Below are 17,994 nucleotides of genomic sequence, written 5' to 3'. Positions count from 1 at the left end.
TTCCAGATGTCTACTATGCATATAGAATGTATAGAAGAACTATACAAAAAAGATCTTAATGACTCAGATGACCACGATGGTGTGATCACTCACCTACAGCCAGATATCCTGGATTGTGAAGTCAAGTGGGCCTTAGGAAGCATCACTATGAACAAAGCTAGTAGAAGTGATGAAATTCCAGATGAGCTATTTCTAATCCTAAAAGATGATGCTGTGAAAGTGCTGCAATCTGTATTCTGGCAAATTTGGAAAACTCAGCAGTGGCCACAGGACTGGAAAAGGTCAGTTTTCATTCCAAACCCAAAGAAAGGCAATGCCAAAAAAATGTTCAAACTATCATGCAATTACATTCATCTCAGTTCAGTTCAGTCACTCAGTCGTGTCTGACTCTTTGTGACCCCATGAATTGTAGCACCCCAGGCCTCCCTGTCCATCACCAACTCCCAGAGTTCACTCAAACTCAGGTCCATCGAGTCGGTGATGCCATCCAGCCATCTCATCCTCTGTCGTCCCCTTTTCCTCCTGCCCCCAATCCTTCCCAGCATCAGAGTCTTTTCCAATGAGTCAACTCTTCGCATGAGGTGGCCAAAGTACTGGAGTTTCAGCTTTAGCAACATTCCTTCCAAAGAACACCCAGGCTGATTTCCTTCAGAATGGACTGGTTGGATCTCCTTGCAGTCCAAGAGACTCTCAAGAGGCTTCTCCAACACCACAGTTCAAAAGCATCATCTTTGGCACTCAGCTTTCTTCACAGTCCAATTCTCACATCCATACATGACCACTGGAAAACCCATAGCCTTAACTAGATGGACCTTTGTTGGCAAGGTAATGTCTTTGCTTTTGAATATGCTATCTAGGTTGGTCATAACTTTTATTCCAAGGAGTAAGCATCTTTTAATTTCAAGGCTGCAGTCACCATCTGCAGTGATTTTGGATCCCAGAAAAATAAAATCTGACACTGTTTCCACTGTTTCCTCATCTATTTCCCATGAAGTGATGGGACCAGATGCCATGATCTTCGTTTTGTGAATGTTGAGCTTTAAGCCAACTTTTTCACTCTCCTCTTTCACTTTCATCAAGAGGCTTTTGAGTTCCTCTTCACTTTCTGCCATAAGGGTGGTGTCATCTGCATATCTGAGGTTATTGATATTCCTCCTGGCAATCTTGATTCCAGCTTATGCTTCTTCCAGCCCAGCATTTCTCATGATGTACTCTGCATATAAGTTAAATAAGCAGGGTGACAGCATACAGCCTTGGACGTACTCCTTTTCCTATTTGGAACCAGTCTGTTGTTCCATGTCCAGTTCTAACACTCATCTCACACGCTAGTAAAGTAATGCTTAAAATTCTCCAAGTGGGGCTACAATAGTATGTGAATCAAGAAATTCCAGATGTTCAAGCTGGTGTTTGAAAAGGCAGAGGAACCAGAGATCAAATTGCCAACATCCATTGGATCATAGAAAAAGCAAGAGAATTCCAGATAAACACCTACTTCTGCTTCATTGACTAGGCTAAAGCCCTTGACTGTGTGAATCACAATAAACTGTGAAAAATTCTGAAAGAGATGGGAATACCAGACCACCTGACCTGCCTCTTGAGAAACCTGTATGCAGGTCAAGAAGCAACAGTTAGCAACTGGACATGGAACAGACTGGTTCCAAATAGGAAAAGTACTATGTCAAGGCTGTATATTGTCACCCTGCTTATTTAACTTATATGCAGGTACATCATGCAGAAGGCTAAGCTGGATGAAGTACAAGCTGGAATCAAGATTGCCAGGAGAAATATCAATAACCTCAGATATGCAGATGATACCACCCTTGTTGCCAGAAAGTGAAGAGGAACTAAAGAGCCTCTTGATGAAAGTGAAGGAGGAAAGTGAAAAAGCTGCCTTAAAACTCAACATTCAGAAAATGAAAGTCATGGCATCTAATCCCATCACTGCATGGCAAATAGATGGGGAAACAATGGAAACAGTGGCTGACTTTATATTCGTGGGCTCCAAAATCACTGCAGATGGTGACTGCAGCCATGAAATTAAAAGACGCTTGCTCCTTGGAAGGAAAGCTATGATAAACCCAGACAGCATATTAAAAAGCAGAGACATTACTTCGCTGACAAAGGTCCATCTAGTCAAAGCTATGGTTTTTCCAGTAGTCATATATGCATGTGAGAGTTGGGCCATAAAGAAGGCTAAGTGCCAAAGAATTGATGCTTTTGAACTGAGGTGTTGGAGAAGCCTCTTGAGAGTCCCTTGGACTGCAAGGAGATCCAACCAGTCCATCCTAAAGGAGATCAGTTCTGAGTGTTCACTGGAAGGACTGACACTGAAGCTGATGCTTCAGTTCTTTGGCCACCTGATGCAAAGAGCTGACTCATTTGAAAAGACCCTGATGCTGGAAAAGTTTGAAGACAGGAGGAGGAGGGGACGACAGAGGACAAGATGGTTGGATGGCATCACTGACTCAATGGACATGAGTTTGAGCAGGCTTCGGGGGATGGTGAAGGTAGGGAGGCCTGGCATGCTGCAGTCCATGGAGTTGCAAAGAGTCTGACATGACTCAGCAACTGAACAGCAACAACTATACATATAAATACAAATATCTAAATTAATGTTTTAAACAGTATTTAGCTCATAGACTTCATCGTATTTTTTCTACATTCTATTTTCACTCCAAGAATCATAAATAGCTTTTATGTTAATGCATATATATTTAAAATACTTTAATGGCTTATAATATTTCATAATATATTTGTATGAAGATTTTAAACCAGTCTTATATTGTCACATATTTGCTTCTAATATTTCATTGTCATAATCAGAACCACAATAAATATTATTTAATAAAAAATTATGTCAGGCAGGAAAATAAACATTTTCTACCTTTGGGATGAAAGAAAATGTAGACAAGGGCATGGTCTATTAGAAATGGGAAAATGGTCAGTGCTATGGAAGTTCCAGGAAAGGTCTTTGGTAAATTCTGCAACCGTAATTTTGTGTTATCTGCTTTGTTTACAGGTAGAAACATCCTTTTTTAGTGCCAGGATGCCCTTGCTAATGCTAAGTCACTTCAGTCGTGTCTGACTCTGTGTGACCCCATAGACGGCAGCCCACCAGGCTCCGCTGACCCTGGGATTCTCCAGGCAAGAACACTGGAGTGGGTTGCCATTTCCTTCTCCAATGCATGAAAGTGAAAAGTAAAAGTGAAGTCGCTCAGTCGTGTCCGACTCTTCGCGACCCCATGGATTGCAGCCTACCAGGCTCCTCTGTCCATGGGAGTTTCCAGGCAAGAGTCCTGGAGTGGGGTGCCATTGCCTTCTCTGCAGGATGCCCTTAGGAAACTTTTAAAGAAACACCTGATAATAGTTACTTTCATGCTAGTCCAAAAATGAACTCTAAAGACTAAAGAGTTAAAGGTAAAAGTGGGTAGGCTTTTTTCCAAAGTCTTAGCTTCTTTCAGGATATCTATTAGACCTTTGGTAGTAGGAAAGTCCCCCAAATACCATGTATTCCCTAGGATCCTTGCCTGTTTTTTGTTTCTTTGACCATTCTAGTTTATCCTGATTAGATGGTACTAAGCTTTCCAGCTACTGATTTGGATTTCAAGGGGCATTGGTAATGGAGTGATACACCGATTTAAGAATGCAGCAACAGACCAGTCTTTGTTGAGGTTTTGTGTATGATCAGAGGAGTCCCAAGATGGGGATAATTTTCTGATAAATAGTAATGGCATTGTGGTTGAATAAAGGATGTTTCTAAACTGTTTCTTCCAAAGTAATTGGAATATAGGAGTCAACCATGGAGCTTAATGGTTTTTTGAATTCATTTGGGAGTCAGATGGACTTGAGTTCAAATCCTAGCTTTGCCACTTGAAAGGTTTGAGAGCCTGGGTGAGTCATTTAACTCTCCAAGTCTCAGTTTTCTCATCCATAAAGTGAGATGGTGATGTTACCCCATAGAACTGGTGTGATTATTACAGGGAGTTCTAAATATAAAGCATTTATCACCATGCTTGGCACCTAGTATATATCCTTCATTATCAGTATTAGATGGATACAACTGGATGCCTTAACAGAACAGTCCAGTAAAGCCTTCCCCTGTCTTCCAACAAGTCATCAAGCCCTCTGAGCTTTATTTTTGAAAATTTTCTAGAATCTTTCCCTCCTATTTTTGTCTTTACCTCCCTAAACCTGGACATTACTTTCTATTATTTGGACTTTTTTTTTTTTTAATATGCTGCACACAATTGCCATGTTGATCCTCACAAAACTTGTTTTTGATTATGCCTTTCCTGCTGTGGATCCTCAGTGCTTAACCTGGTTTTTAAGACTGTGATTTGGCATGAACTTATTTTATCAGCTTGATTATCTCTTTTTCATTTTCTTGATGCAATTCTCTTCCCTGACACATACATCATCACCAAGCCATAATCATTATATTCATTGTACTTTTTATACTCCTGATCTTATATATGTCATGCTGCTGTAGATTTTCAAATTGTTTTTCTGCTTTTTAATTAATTCCTGTGGCCATCAGAGTAATCTTTTATGTAATGCCAATCTGATCTCATCACTCTCCCACCTGAGTGATTCCCCACTGCCTTTAGGACCAAGTTCAAAACTTTGCAGGGTTTTCTGGGGTCTTTCACAGTTCTTCTCTACCTCCACCCCTCCCACAACTCTGTGTAATTCAGCCATACTGATCACTCTCCCTTCTGTGAATACACCAAGATTTTTCAGTCTTGTCTCTCTTTCTCCATGTTGCTTCTCTGACTTTCCTCTTTCTTCTGGCTGATGTAAGTCATACATCAAGCTTCACCTTAGACTGACCCTTCCTCCTACTCACAGGTTGAATTAGGGCTCATCCTTACTTTATGGTGAGTAGGAATACTTTTAAGACTTCCCAGGTGGCTCAGATGGTAAAGAATCTGCCCGCAGTGCAGAGGACCTGGGTTTGATCCCTGGGTCAGGAAGATCCTCTGGAGAAGGGAACGGCAACCCACTCCAGTATTCTTGCCTGAAGGATCCCATGGACAGACGATCCTTGTGGGCTACAGTCCGTGGGGTCACAAAGAGTCAGACACACCTGAATGACTAACGTACAATAGGAATACTTTTTAAAAAACCCTTTGTCATGCACATGGCTAACTTTTCCATCTCTCCTTCTAACAGAGGACTTCTTTGCTGTATCTCCTTCATCCTTGTGTTTCCATGGAGCATGACACTGAATGAATAGATAATGAGCATGTGGCTAACTGAGTAAATGTGTGTGTATCTGTTTCCTTTAATAGAGTGAAATCTTTGAGGGTCGAGTCAATGTCTCGTTCTTCTTCAGACACTCCACATTTCCCAGCATGGTCCTTTATAGCAGTTGCTCAATAAATGCTCAGTGAATGAATAACAATATGCAAGCCTGTTTTCCCCCAAACATGGTGAATTCTTCAGGAAAGAGATTGTGTTGTAAAAATAAGATAGCTTCTAGCACAATGAATCGCACATAATCCATGCTTTAATTCTTGTGTTTCATTTTTTTGCTTTGAACTCTGGCTTTGGTGGCTTATGAGAATCAAGCATCCTCTCTTATCATATAAGCACATACTTGATTGAACTGTGGGATCAAACACCTGATGGCTAAGTACAGCTGGTCATTTAAACTTCAGAGACAGTGCATCCTAGGATCTGAGTACTCGTGTTGATAGGTCTGCACAGCTTTCCATTCTTATTTGATTCTTCCTTGTCAAACCTGTTACACAAAGTAAGTCAGAAAGAGAAAAAAAATATTGTATGTTAATACATATATATATGTGTGTGTGTATGGAATGTAGAAAGATGGTACCGGTGAGCCTCTTTCCAGAGCAAGAATAGAGATGCAGACGTCGAGGACGGTCCTGTGGGCACAGCGGGGAAAGGAGAGGGTGGGAGAATCACGAGAGTTGGACTGACATACATTCACCACCAAAGAACTGATGCTTCTGAACTGCAGTGTGCAGAAGACTCTTGAGAGTCCCTTGGACTGCAAGGAGATCCAACCAGTCCATCCTAAAGGAGATCAGTCCTGAATGTTCATTGGAAGGGCTGATGCTGAAGCTCCGATACTTGGGTCACCTGATGCAAAGAGCTGACTCGTTGGAAAAGACCTTGATGTTAGGAAAGATTGAAGGCAGGAGGAAAAGGGGATGACAGAGGAAGAGATGGTTGGATGGCATCACTGACTCGATGGACATGAATTTGAGCCAGCTCTGGGAGCTGGTGATGGAAAGGGAAGCCTGGCATACTGCAATCCATGGAGTTGCAAAGAGTCGGACACGACTGAGCGACTGAAATGAACTGAACTGAACTGATGTGTAAAATAGCTAGCTAGTGAGAAGCTGCTGTATAACACAGAGAGTCCAGCCCAGTGCTCTGGGACCACTTAGAGGTGTGGGATAGACAGAGACATTGGCAAGGAGGCTTCAGAGGGAGGTGGAATATATTGACTCATGGCTGATTTGAATTGTTGTATGGCAGAAACCAACACAATATTGTTAAGCAATTATGCTGAAATTAAAAAAAAAATCCAAAACAAAAGCAAATCTGAGGAATCTGTGTATGGCAAGCATCAAAGCAGGTAGACCTTGCCCTGGGGGGAGAATTGCAATTCAGACTCTAACAGGGGCTGGGGAATGAGAAGAGAGAGTGTGTATGTTTCCTTTGGCTACTGTAAAAAAGGATCCTGAACCAGTGGCTTAAAACAGCAGCAGCAGTTTAATCTCATATAGTTTTGGAGGTCAGAAGTTCAAAAATTAGTTTCACTGGGCAGAATTCAAGAGGTCAGCAATCCCCTCCCATGACTGCACCCCAGAAGCTGCTGGGCAGAACCGGCTCCTCTTTCAGTTTCTCTTGCTGCTGATAATCCTTGACCTGTGGCTGCATGTCTCCAGCCTTGCCGTCACCTTTACATTGTCTTCTCTCTGTATGTCTAATCTCCCTCTTCTTATTATTAGGATGCAGGCAATTGTATTTAGGGCCAACCAAGATAGTACAGAATCATCTCATGTCAACAGCCTTAATCACATTTGCAAAGACCCTCTTCCAATAAGGGAAAGGAAGGAAATGGGAACCCACTCTGGTACTCTTGTCTGGAAAATCCCATGGATGGAGAAGCCTGGTGCAGGCTACAGTCCATGGGGTCGCAAAGAATCGGACATGACTGAGCATCTTTACTTTGACTTTTCCAATAAAGTAGTATTTTATAGGTTTTTAGCAAATAAGGCCCATTATCTTGGAGAAAAAAATTTCAGCCTTCTACAGAGACAGACTTTTTTCCCCTTTGCAAACTCCAAGTGCTTATTCTTCCAGGATCTTGGTTTGCTTACAGACATCCCTCATGAGTAAACAGCTTTGAAACTGAGGGCCCACATGAAGGAAGCCAGGGAATACTGTCAGGAAGGGGCTAATTTAGGTCAGTCTGACGTCACTGGACAGGTAGCTAGGGTAACGTTCCTTATTTTCATTATGAAAATAAACAATACTTACTGAGGAGCTGAGTAAGAACTCAAAGAGCTGGCTGGAGGCCTGGGCAGGTCAACGTGGTGGCCAGGTCCTATGACCTAGCCCCGTTTTGCATGGATCATGGTCTAGTTCTGGGGCTAGCCTGGCACTCGCTCTTCAGTGTCCAGCAATCGCTTTTGCCATCTTTCTCATGAGGAAGGTCACAGGGGATGTAGGTGGTCACTGGGAGGGGAATTCAGGCCTGGTCAAGAGAGAGGAGCTCTGGAATGGGCTCTCATACACAGTCAGAACGGGGTCTTCACTAAGTTTTGAATTAGACGGGGGAGTCTGGTGGGCTGCCGTCTATGGGGTCACACAGAGTTGGATACGACTGAAGCGACTTAGCAGCAGCAGCAGCAGCAGTTGAGTTTTGGAAGCAGACTCACCTGGCTCCTGCACACTTCCTTTCCTCCTCTCACATATAGCCGGGGGAGAGCATGGCCCCCAGGAGAAATCTTCCACAGGGCTCTGACAGGAGCCTTGAGCATGCTTCATTCAATGCACCTACTTGACCATAACCTGCTAACCTAAACCTCAGGCAGGAGAGCCTCCCATTTCTAGCGATTCTCTTGTGGTCCAGCTCCTTGGAGAAGCTGGATTACAGGAGAGATCTTAGGGAAACATTGTTTTGTTCTGTTGTGTAGAGGCAGGGTAGTCAGTTACTGAGCATAGGTTCTCAAGCCAGGCTTGCATTTGATTCTGGTTCTAGTAATAGCTCTGTGACCTTAGATGTTAAAATCTCTGATTCTCCTTTTCTCTTCTGTAAACTGAAGATAATAGTAGCCAACACTTATATTACCAAGAGCTAGTCTAAAGCCCCTACATGTACTTAATAATCTTCTATTTTTCACAACAATCCTACAAGATAATCATACTATTATTATCATCATCCCAATTCAAAGATGAGGAAGCTGAGGTACACAGAGGTGCAATAACCTGTCCAGGTTATGCAAGGACAAGTGCAAAGCAAATGTTTGAACCCACATAGATTGACTTCAGCAAATGTCTCTTAACTCTATGTATGGTCAGGCCACTCAAAATGGCCATTCTCTTGCACTCTGCACATCTCCTGCTTGACCCGGCCCTGTTTCACTCACAGAAATCTCCAGTCCTCTTAATGATAGGGCTTAATCTGTAACTGCCTGCAGGTTTAGCCCCTGCCCCAGCGGCTGGTTTCCCTGGTAACTCTAATGAGCCAACCTGATGTCAGTTCCCCCTATAAATGGCAGCCCCCTCCTCCCCTGAGTAGGGAAGGTGGCTGCCGTGTTCTGTCTTCTGCACACGGTGAGTGTGTCACTCCCTGAACTTTTCTGTGCACAGGTAAGACCCAGCCCTGTCCAATAAACCCTTGGTGTCTCTGTCACTGTCTTGGGCTCTTTCTTTGGTCCCCAGGCTGGGCAGCTGCAAGGCTTGATGGCCTGTGGGGTGCCACCCAACAAGTGAAGAGCGCTTCAGGAGGCTGAGGGAATGCCTGTGAATGTTGCATTGTCAAGAGATAAGGACGGGACTGGGAAATGGCAGGGGTAATCCCGAGGTGGCCGTCCACCAGCCTGTGGGGCCCTGTGGCAGCTGACCAACACGGGAGATATCTTTCTCTTCTTTTATATTGGTGGCGTCTTGTTGAACCTCAGAGTCTCTTTCCCGTTGAGAAGTAGCAGCCCCAAGCTTCTGGCTCATCTGACTGCACGGGGGAAGCTGGTGAACACAGACAGAATCTCAAGGACTGAGGTTATCTGTCCAACACTTAGGTATTATCTGACCCCTCAATAGTTATGGACACAGGCTTTAGGGATATTAACTGAGGGGGACAGACTTGTGAGTTGGATGTGGCCAGTTACCCAGAAGGGCTTGCTTGGGGCCTGTGGCAACAGCAAAGTAGTAAGAGTGTCCTTGGGCCTCTGGGGCAGCTATGCATGTGGGCAGAACTGCCATACAGTGTGACAGACACCAGCCCCGTGCATTTACAGAGCATTACAGCAGGTGGAAGACCTTACTAATGGTCTACCTGGGTCATCCAGTAATGCAGAAAAATCACTATTCAGTGTCTGGAACAGCTGTGTATGATATAAGGACCCCCCCATCACCAATGGACATTGGATAGTGACCCAGGAATCCACTTTACCAGCCACGAAGTTCAGGAATGGGCTGATAAAAATGATATATGCTGGCATTTTCACCTGTCCACAGCCCCACTGATCTCTGGCTAATTGAAAGGATGATCAAACTACCTTAACAGTTGAGAGGGAAACCCGCTCTGTCAACACGAGGGCCAGGGGGCTGACTGGAGCCCTGCTGCTGTAACTGAACATCCCAGGAGCAGTCATCCCGGTGCCTGTGGCATGTTAACCAGCTGGGGTCAACCGCTAACCACTGAGGGACCCCTGCCCACGATCGGTCAGGACAGTGGCTCAGGTTTGCCCTGGCCATAAGACCCACACAGGGGGATCACATTATAAAAAGCCATGGGGCGGGAGGATACATCCCCGGTGGTTTGGGTTTGCACCTCGTGGGGAACAGGAGTAGAAGAGAATTTAGACTTCACCTGTCTTCTACCTGCCCCACTTAAGACCATTAAGATGATTAGTCCGGGCCCTCTACTGGAGGGAGGCACCATCATGTTAACCCTGGGCTCTGCTGTTAATCCGCCTCTCCAGTACTTGGCATCAGCTGTGGGGACTGAGGGTGCCGGCCAGGACAGAGACCTCAGGGAGGGGTGGTGTGATCTCAGAGTGCTGCCGTGGCTTGTATTTTGCTTAATGATCATAATCTTCCCTGCTTTGTGCCTGTGAAACACCGTTAATTTCCATTTGCCTGCTAAACTTCCATTTCACCCCTAGTCTGAGCCGAGGTTATCTGTTTGCAGACTGGGTGACAGTGGTGGCCCCACTGTGAAGTGAGTCTGATGGCTGGGTCTGCAGTGAGATGCCGTTGTTTTCCTCTTCTGGACTTGCATGAAAAATTGGCCAAATAAGTACCTGGCTTCCTCTTTAGCTGCTGTTATTGTCTTGCATTTGTGGTCTTCGGTTACAGTGTGCCTCATCATGCCTGACCCCAGGGGTACTGCAGAAGAGGGGTGACCAAGATTATAAGGGTCCTGCAGGGTATGTAGGGGTGGAATGTGTGGTCAGGCAACTCAAGATGGTTGCTTTCTTGCTCCTTATATATCTTCGGCTCGACCAGCCCCTGCTTCGCTCACACGGCTATCCCATCCTCTTAATTATCGGGCTTAATCAGGAGCTGCGTCCCCTGCCCCAGCCCTGGTTTCCCTGGTAACTGGTGAGCCAGCCTGGTGTGAATTCCCCAGCCTCCTCCTCCCCTGAATAGGGAAGGTGGCGGCCATGTCCCGCCTGCTGTCTGCCGTGCACAGTGGGATGTTGCTCCAGGACCTTTTGCTGCAGGTGTGTAAGATCCTCCGCACAGTGAAGTGGTCTTTCTGTAGCTTTCTCTGGGCTCTGTCTTCGGTCAGGAAGCTGGGCGGCTTCAAGGCTTGCAGTCCTGAACCCTAGTTATGCTACCTCTCATTCCTCAGGTTGTCACGAGGCTCCACCAGGGCAGCCATGCACCGCAGGTAGACTTGGGATGTCCTGGGTTACCTGTTGTCCGGGTGAATTATTGCCCTCTTTTACTCTCAAAAGTAGTGTTGTGTCTTGGTTTGGATATTTGCCATATGAGGATTAAATTATTTTGTGTATAATACTGAGAACAAAACGTGTCCCACGAAAGGCCTTCCGTTAAGGTCAGCTGTGGCTATGTTTAGTACTTCTACTACTGCCATCATCCTGTTGTCCTGGCCCATGGTCATTCTGAGTCTGGGAGGCTTCGAGCTAGGGGGTTAATTCAGGTTCTGCAAGTGCAGCATCATGGGAGTCACCATTCCCCATTTTCACAAGCCTATCAGGCATTGTCTGTGGGTCACAGCCCAATAATCTTTCCCATTTTGTGTCCTAGGCAGCCTCTCTTAATTGATCAAGCTTGACATGTGAAATTAAAATTATTTGCCATACCTAGTTTCATTGAATCTAAGATCCTAATGTACGGTAACTGAATTTAAGCTGAGCTTGTGGGTTACTCCATGTATATTGAAGCTTATTTGATTCCTAAAAGTGATAATGAACTTTGAGTCCTTTAGGCACCCTATATTCCTTTCCTGCAGTACTCTTGCCTGGAAAATCCCATGGATGGAGGATCCTGGTGAGCTGCAGTCTGTGGGGTCCCTGAGAGTCGGACACGACTGAGCGACTTCACTTTCACTTTTCATTTTCATGCATTGGAGAAGGAAATGGCAACCCACTCCAGTGTTCTTGCCTGGAGAATCCCAGGGATGGGGGAGCCTGGTGGGCTGCTGTCTATGGGGTCACACAGAATTGGACACGACTAAAGCGACTTAGCAGCAGCAGCAGTCCTTTCCTGAAATATTCCTTCTGCCTATTTCTCTATTATTTTTTCCTCTAAAAGAATTTTAATTCATAATAGTTCTCTATTCAGTTCAGTTCAGTCGCTCAGTCGTGTCCGACTCTTTGCGACCCCATGAATCGCAGCACGCCAGGCCTCCCTGTCCATCACCAACTCCCAGAGTTCACTCACACTCACGTCCATTGAGTCAGTGATGCCATCCAGCCATCTCATCCTCTGTCATCCCTTTCTCCTCCTGCCCCAATCCCTCCCAGCATCAGAGTCTTTTCCAGTGAGTCAACTCTTCGCATGAGGTGGCCAAAGGACTGGAGTTTCAGCTTTAGTATCATTCCTTCCAAAGAAATCCAGGGCTGATCTCCTTCAGAATGGACTGGTTGGATCTCCTTGCAGTCCAAGGGACTCTCAAGACTATTGAAATGCATAGAAATGGACAAAATATAAATAAGGAGGAGTAAGTAGTGATAGGAATTATAGTTGATACCTAAGATCCAAGACTTAGAAAAGCTTTCTTTAAATGTGATTTGTGTGGCTGGTAGTGAAATTCATTTCAGGTTGGTTTTATGTGGCGTAAGGGACATCTAGTGGTTGTGTGGGTCTCTGCAGATGTACTAAAGGTAAAGTGCCAGGTGTAAATCCTGGGACTAAGGGCCATCACCTTGAAAGGGTGCCCTCCAAAGGAGGTTGGCCTCATTTTTTCCACAACTCTGTATTTTGACGTTAACAAAAGGTACAGACACCTGTTTAGAAAAGAAATCAACTTGAGTTCTGGCATTTCTGTCTATATTACTGTCAGTTTGAATTCAATTCTTATTTGCTGCCGTTTGCACAAGGTTAGAAATGGTTCTGTTATCAGGCACCTGCCAACCTGGCATATTCTTCTTATACTCTCCTCACCCCTTCTGCTGATTGCAGAGGGGCTCCTCTGGACCACTTTGAAAGGCCATCTGATTAGAGCCTTTATTAGACTAGTAGCAGAGCTGCTTAGCAGGCCAGGCAAGAAACAGCTGATAATTGCTTCTGACAACAGAGCCCCTTTTTAGAAAGGTGGGGGACCATCAGGAAGCCATGCATCTCTTATATAAAGCCCATATGTACTTTATACAAATGAATGGGCTGCAAAGCCCCTGTGTAAACTTGCCATCTTGGTCCTCCTGGAGCTTGTGTGTTGATCAGCATCTCTTGGAATTGTGTGTCACTATCCGACACACTATCACACACACTATCACAGTCTGAACCCACTGCTGCCATTTTTCTGGGCTGCGTGGAATTCATGGCTTTCCTGATATGCTGCTATTGTTGCCAGCCAACCGTGTTAGACTTCTTCAAGGTTCTGTTTCACTGAGTCCTTTATAGTAGTTCTGCCTTTGGGCCTTTCATAAAATCTTTCTTCAAAAGCTATTTGGCATTCCTCTTGCAATCTATATTTTTGCAGGATAGTTGGTAGCAGCCAGAAGTTGCTAGCCATGGTCGAAGGCTTCACTGTTGGGGATTCATTCTTGTTCCTTTTTTTTTTTTTTTTTGTCTCTGAGTGCAGGGGATAAGGGCTCTGAGGTATTGTTTCAAAATCTGTTCTCTCTGACAGTCCAGGCTCCATGGTCGTAGAGGTGAGCAGTCATCTCTTAGCAGGCTGCAGAGTGAGAGGCAGTTCTGGTGCTGAGCTTCATCAGGCAATCTCCTAGAGCATCTTGCTAGAATTTGCAGTTGGGCTTTTTGCTGCTGCTTCTCTTAGTGTTCTGCCAAGACGCACAAACTAATGACAGCTGCCATTCGAGGGTGCGGAACTTTCCATATTTATAGCTTAAAATATAAGCATATTTCCCAAGCATACACAATAGGGAAAGCAACTAACTATTCAGTGGTTCCACCAGATGCTTTTAACTGTGTGATTCTTCAGTTTTCTATATTCTTGTCTCCTCACTTATTGTCAAGCAGAATGAATGTAGAGGCTTCTTTTTGCCTTACAGTCCTCTTTGACTTAGAGGCATTGGGATATAGACTATGATTTTCCTTGCCCTTCTTTCTCTCCATTCTTCCCCATCCTCCTAAAATATATATACTGACTTTGTGCCAGGCACTGGAACAGACCTTGGGAAACACAGGAAAAACACCAGGTCTTCCACTTGAGAAACTCCCAGTCTACTGGGGATAGACAGACAGTTACAGCACAGCATGATAAATTCTATAATAGCAGAAGATGGAGCTATGGGAGCAGAGGGAAGGGAATCAGCTGTGGGTGGAAGTGGAATGGGCAAGAATGTTGGGAAAGGCTTCCGAAGTAGGTGATACTCTAACTGTGCCTCTCATGTGAGCAGTAGTTATTCAGATGGAGAATCTAGGTGAGGCTTATGCCAGGGATGGTTTATTGGAAGAACCACAGAACTTTGGCAAGGTTGGTGATGATGAAGATGGACTAGATCAGGAAGACTTTAATGCTTAGAAGTCTGCATTCGATTCTGAAGTTGGTACAGAAGAACCATTGAAGAGTTTCAAGCAGGAAAGGACATTTTATCCCCAGAGAAAACAGTAAGATGATCAGAGTTATTTCTAGTCCTTGGAATAGAAATAACAGTAGATTCCTAGTGATTCAGGAAGGCACATTTTAAATTTTGTCACCTTTCTAATCAAACTGCTAAAGGCTTCCTTTCTACCCTAATGGTTCCTTTTCCCCCAACTGCATAATGACTGTATTTTTAGAGCTTTTCATAATGAAGTACCACCTACTCATCTGATTTTAGTTCCCCTCTTTGAGACATGTAACTTTCACTGTAGTCACGTGGGTGCCCTCATCAAATATTCTAAGACAGAAAGAAACATAGGCATTCATGGGGGTAGATCTGTGTAGTACTTAAGAAAATATCAGAACAAGAATTAAGAGTGTATTAAATTTGTCGAGCCTCAACTGTGTGCCAGACACTGGGGATCCATTAGTTGCCCCATCAGAAATGCACAGCCTGTTTATTATGTCATTCCTAAAAAGCAGGGGGAAGAGAAATACAGTCTGGGCCAAGTTTCTGATTACAGACCCTGGCACACACATTAGCTGGAGCGACAGGAATCTCATATAAAGCATCCTCCAAGATTTCTAAGCCTTGCATATCAGATTGTACTTCATGTTACCTTTGTCTTCCATGGTCTAGAGCTTAAGTTAGTTAACATATTTACATGGATTTTCTTTTGTTTCCAATATTCTTAATTTGCGTTAGTCAGTGTTAGTCGCTCAGTCATGTCCAACTCTTTGCGACCCCATGGACTGTAGGCCGCCAGGCTCCTCTGTCCCTGGGATTTTCCAGGCAAGAATAATGGCGTGGGTTGCTGTTCCCTTCTCTGGGGATCTTCCCAACCCAGGAATTGAACCAGGTCTCCTGTATTGCAGGCATATTCTTTACCATCTGAGCCACCAGGGAAGCTTACTTTAAGTTGGCTTAATCTTCATTTACGTTATGTTGGCTTTCATGTTAGAAAGTAACCAGAGCATAGGTAGGTTCACCTCAAGTTTCAGCTCTTTGGTGATAACTTCACAGAGCACTGCCTTGAATTCTGAGGCTTCATTTGGGTTCAATGAGAAAGGGAGTAGAATAGAATTAGACTAGTTAGCAATGCCATCTTCCAGAAAGGAAGAAGAGAAACGTGTATTTGCCAACATGGTGCTAAGAGATGGGAGAGTTTTCTGTCCAGTTGTGGCTTAAAGGGTCATCTCGAAAACTTTTCTAAATTATCTAGAAACCTTTTCGCTATTCACTGATAAGGCCTGTCTTGGAGAACTATGGCCCATATATGGATATTCACTTCTTATTTCTTTGCCTGGTTCTCGTTATGCCAAGTTTATGGTTTGTCTATGCCACGTTCTTGGTTCATTAATTTAGTAAAATCTTAGAAGGCTCTGGAAGAATGATAAAGCCTGAGTTGGCACATCTTACCTCTTGTGATAGACTGGACTTTTATGGTATCCTAAATACCCCACAGATTTGGTTGGCTGAAAATCTTTTCTATGGGACACATAGACATATGTGCCTAGTCAACCTTTTAGCTGAATAAAAGTCCTAAGACTTCCTGGTGGTCCAGTAGTTAAGAATCTGCCTGTTAATGCAGGGACACAGGTTTGATCCCTAGTCTGGGATGATTCCACACGCCACGGGGCAACCAAGCCTGTGCAACTATTGAAATCTGCATGTTGTAGAGCCTAAGAAAGTTCTCCTTCCTGAAGAATAAAATTGAGACCTTCACTATGCCAGAGATTGGAAGTCTTAAACTTACAGTTTATGTCTGCAGTTGACCACAGACTTACATGGTCATTGCTTTCTCTTAAGGAATCAGTCAAGGGAATAAATGCTTGCCTAAGTCTTCAGGCTAAGTGGTGAGGACTTGCATCATTCGTGCGGCTCTGGAGCTGGTGCCCATGGCCCTGGGTTTATAAGGTCAGACTAACTGGTTGCTGCACAGTGCTTGCTCGTGTGTTCCTCTCTCTGCGTCGGGCTTTTTTTTTTTTTTTTTTTAAATGAGGAAGGGTCTGAGGACTTTGCTGGTTCAATTTAAGTACTGAAGTTTGTCTGGATTCTTCCTGTGACTCCAGCTTGCTTTCTGTCCCTTTTATTTTTTCCTGTCAGTCTCTTGCAAATGGAACCTTCAGTTCAGTTGCTCAGTCGTGTCCGACTTTTTGCAACCCCATGGACTGCAGCACGCCAGGCCTCCCTGTCCATCACCCACTCCCAGAGTTTACTCAAACTCATGTCCATTGAGTTGGTAATGCCATCTAGCCATCTCATCCTCTGTCGTCCCCCTCTCCCCCTGCCTTCAATCTTTCCCAGCATCAGGGTCTTTTCTAATGAGTCAGTTCTTTGTATCAGGTGGCCAGAGTATTGGAGTTTCAGCTTCAGCATCAGTTCTTCCAGTGAATATTCAGGACTGATTTCCTTTAGGATGGACTGGTTGGATCTTGCAGTTCAAGGGACTCTCAAGAGTCTTCTCCAACACCACAGTTCAAAAGCATCCATTCTTTGGTGCTCAGCTTGGAACCATGGACCAGGGATTATAAACTGGTAGTCTTTGAGATCCAGCTTTCAGATATGTATTGTTTGACCCACAGAGTGTTGGATCACCAAGCCTTTTTAATTTTTATTTTTTTTAATTCATCTCTAATGGAGTATAGTTGCTTTACACGTTGTTAGTTTCTTCTGTACTAACACAACAAGTGAATGAATGAATCAGCCATACATATACATATATTTCCTCCCTTCTGGATTTTCTTCCCATTTAGGTCACCACCGTGCATTAAGGAGAGTTCCCTGTGACAGTATGTTCACCCAACCTTTTAAAAATTTTTTTTAAAGGTATTTAATTTTTAATTGAAGGATAATTACTTTACAGAATTTTGTTGTTTCTGTCAAACCTCAAGTTAGTTAATCGCCAGTATTTCTCCTACAGGTTTCAACTTTATCTGGAGTCTTTCCGGCCTTTACTTTGAGTCTCAGGACTCTCATATTTCTTGGCTCTTGCCTGTGATTCTGAAACTCCATTCCCATTTTCTATTTCTGGGGCTCGGTTTTTATCTTTGGCAGACCCTGAGCGCTGTGAGCAGAACAGCAACCTGGAAATGATGTCCGTGGTATGCAGTGGCGGGGGCTCAGGGCCTCAGCCTGGGTGTCAGCTGCAACTCAGCAGGCGAGTGAGTCTGCTGACCCCTGTTAGCCAGACCAGGGGTGCAGATGTGGCCTTGGCCATGCCAAATATCAGCTTCTCTGGCTTTGGAAGCTAAGAGGACCATCTGCTGCCCCATTTGTGCTAGAAGTTCACTGTTGGAATTTGGTCAGTGGTACACTGCGGCAGAAAATGATGTTAAGGATCATGAATCCTAAATCTGTACAAGGGCCTGGTGTGTGAGAAAGACAAAAAATAGATACCACTAGGCGTTTTCATATCTTATAAATGCCACACTAGGCAACTATTTATTTATTTTTCCTAATTTGCTGCATCAGGTTTTAGCTGTGCGTGGACTCTCTGCACACGAGCTTTAGTACTTGCCGCCCAGGGGCTTCGTCATCCCAAGGCTTGTGG

The 17,994-nt window shown here is 44.3% G+C and overlaps 1 protein-coding gene across 11 annotated transcripts in view; it reads left to right on the top strand.

Annotated features, from left to right (window-relative positions):
• The window catches only part of NRXN3 (neurexin 3), a 1,787,606-nt gene that overhangs the window by 512,274 nt on the left and 1,257,338 nt on the right, over positions 1 to 17,994 (top strand). The window lies entirely within an intron of this gene.

Source organism: Bos grunniens, chromosome 10 (assembly GCF_055505025.1).
Source record: "Bos grunniens cultivar Pamir isolate PY7600 chromosome 10, Bosgru_T2T1.0, whole genome shotgun sequence".
NCBI classification, from domain to species: Eukaryota; Metazoa; Chordata; class Mammalia; order Artiodactyla; family Bovidae; genus Bos; species Bos grunniens.
This window is presented reverse-complemented; position numbering and strand designations above follow the sequence as displayed.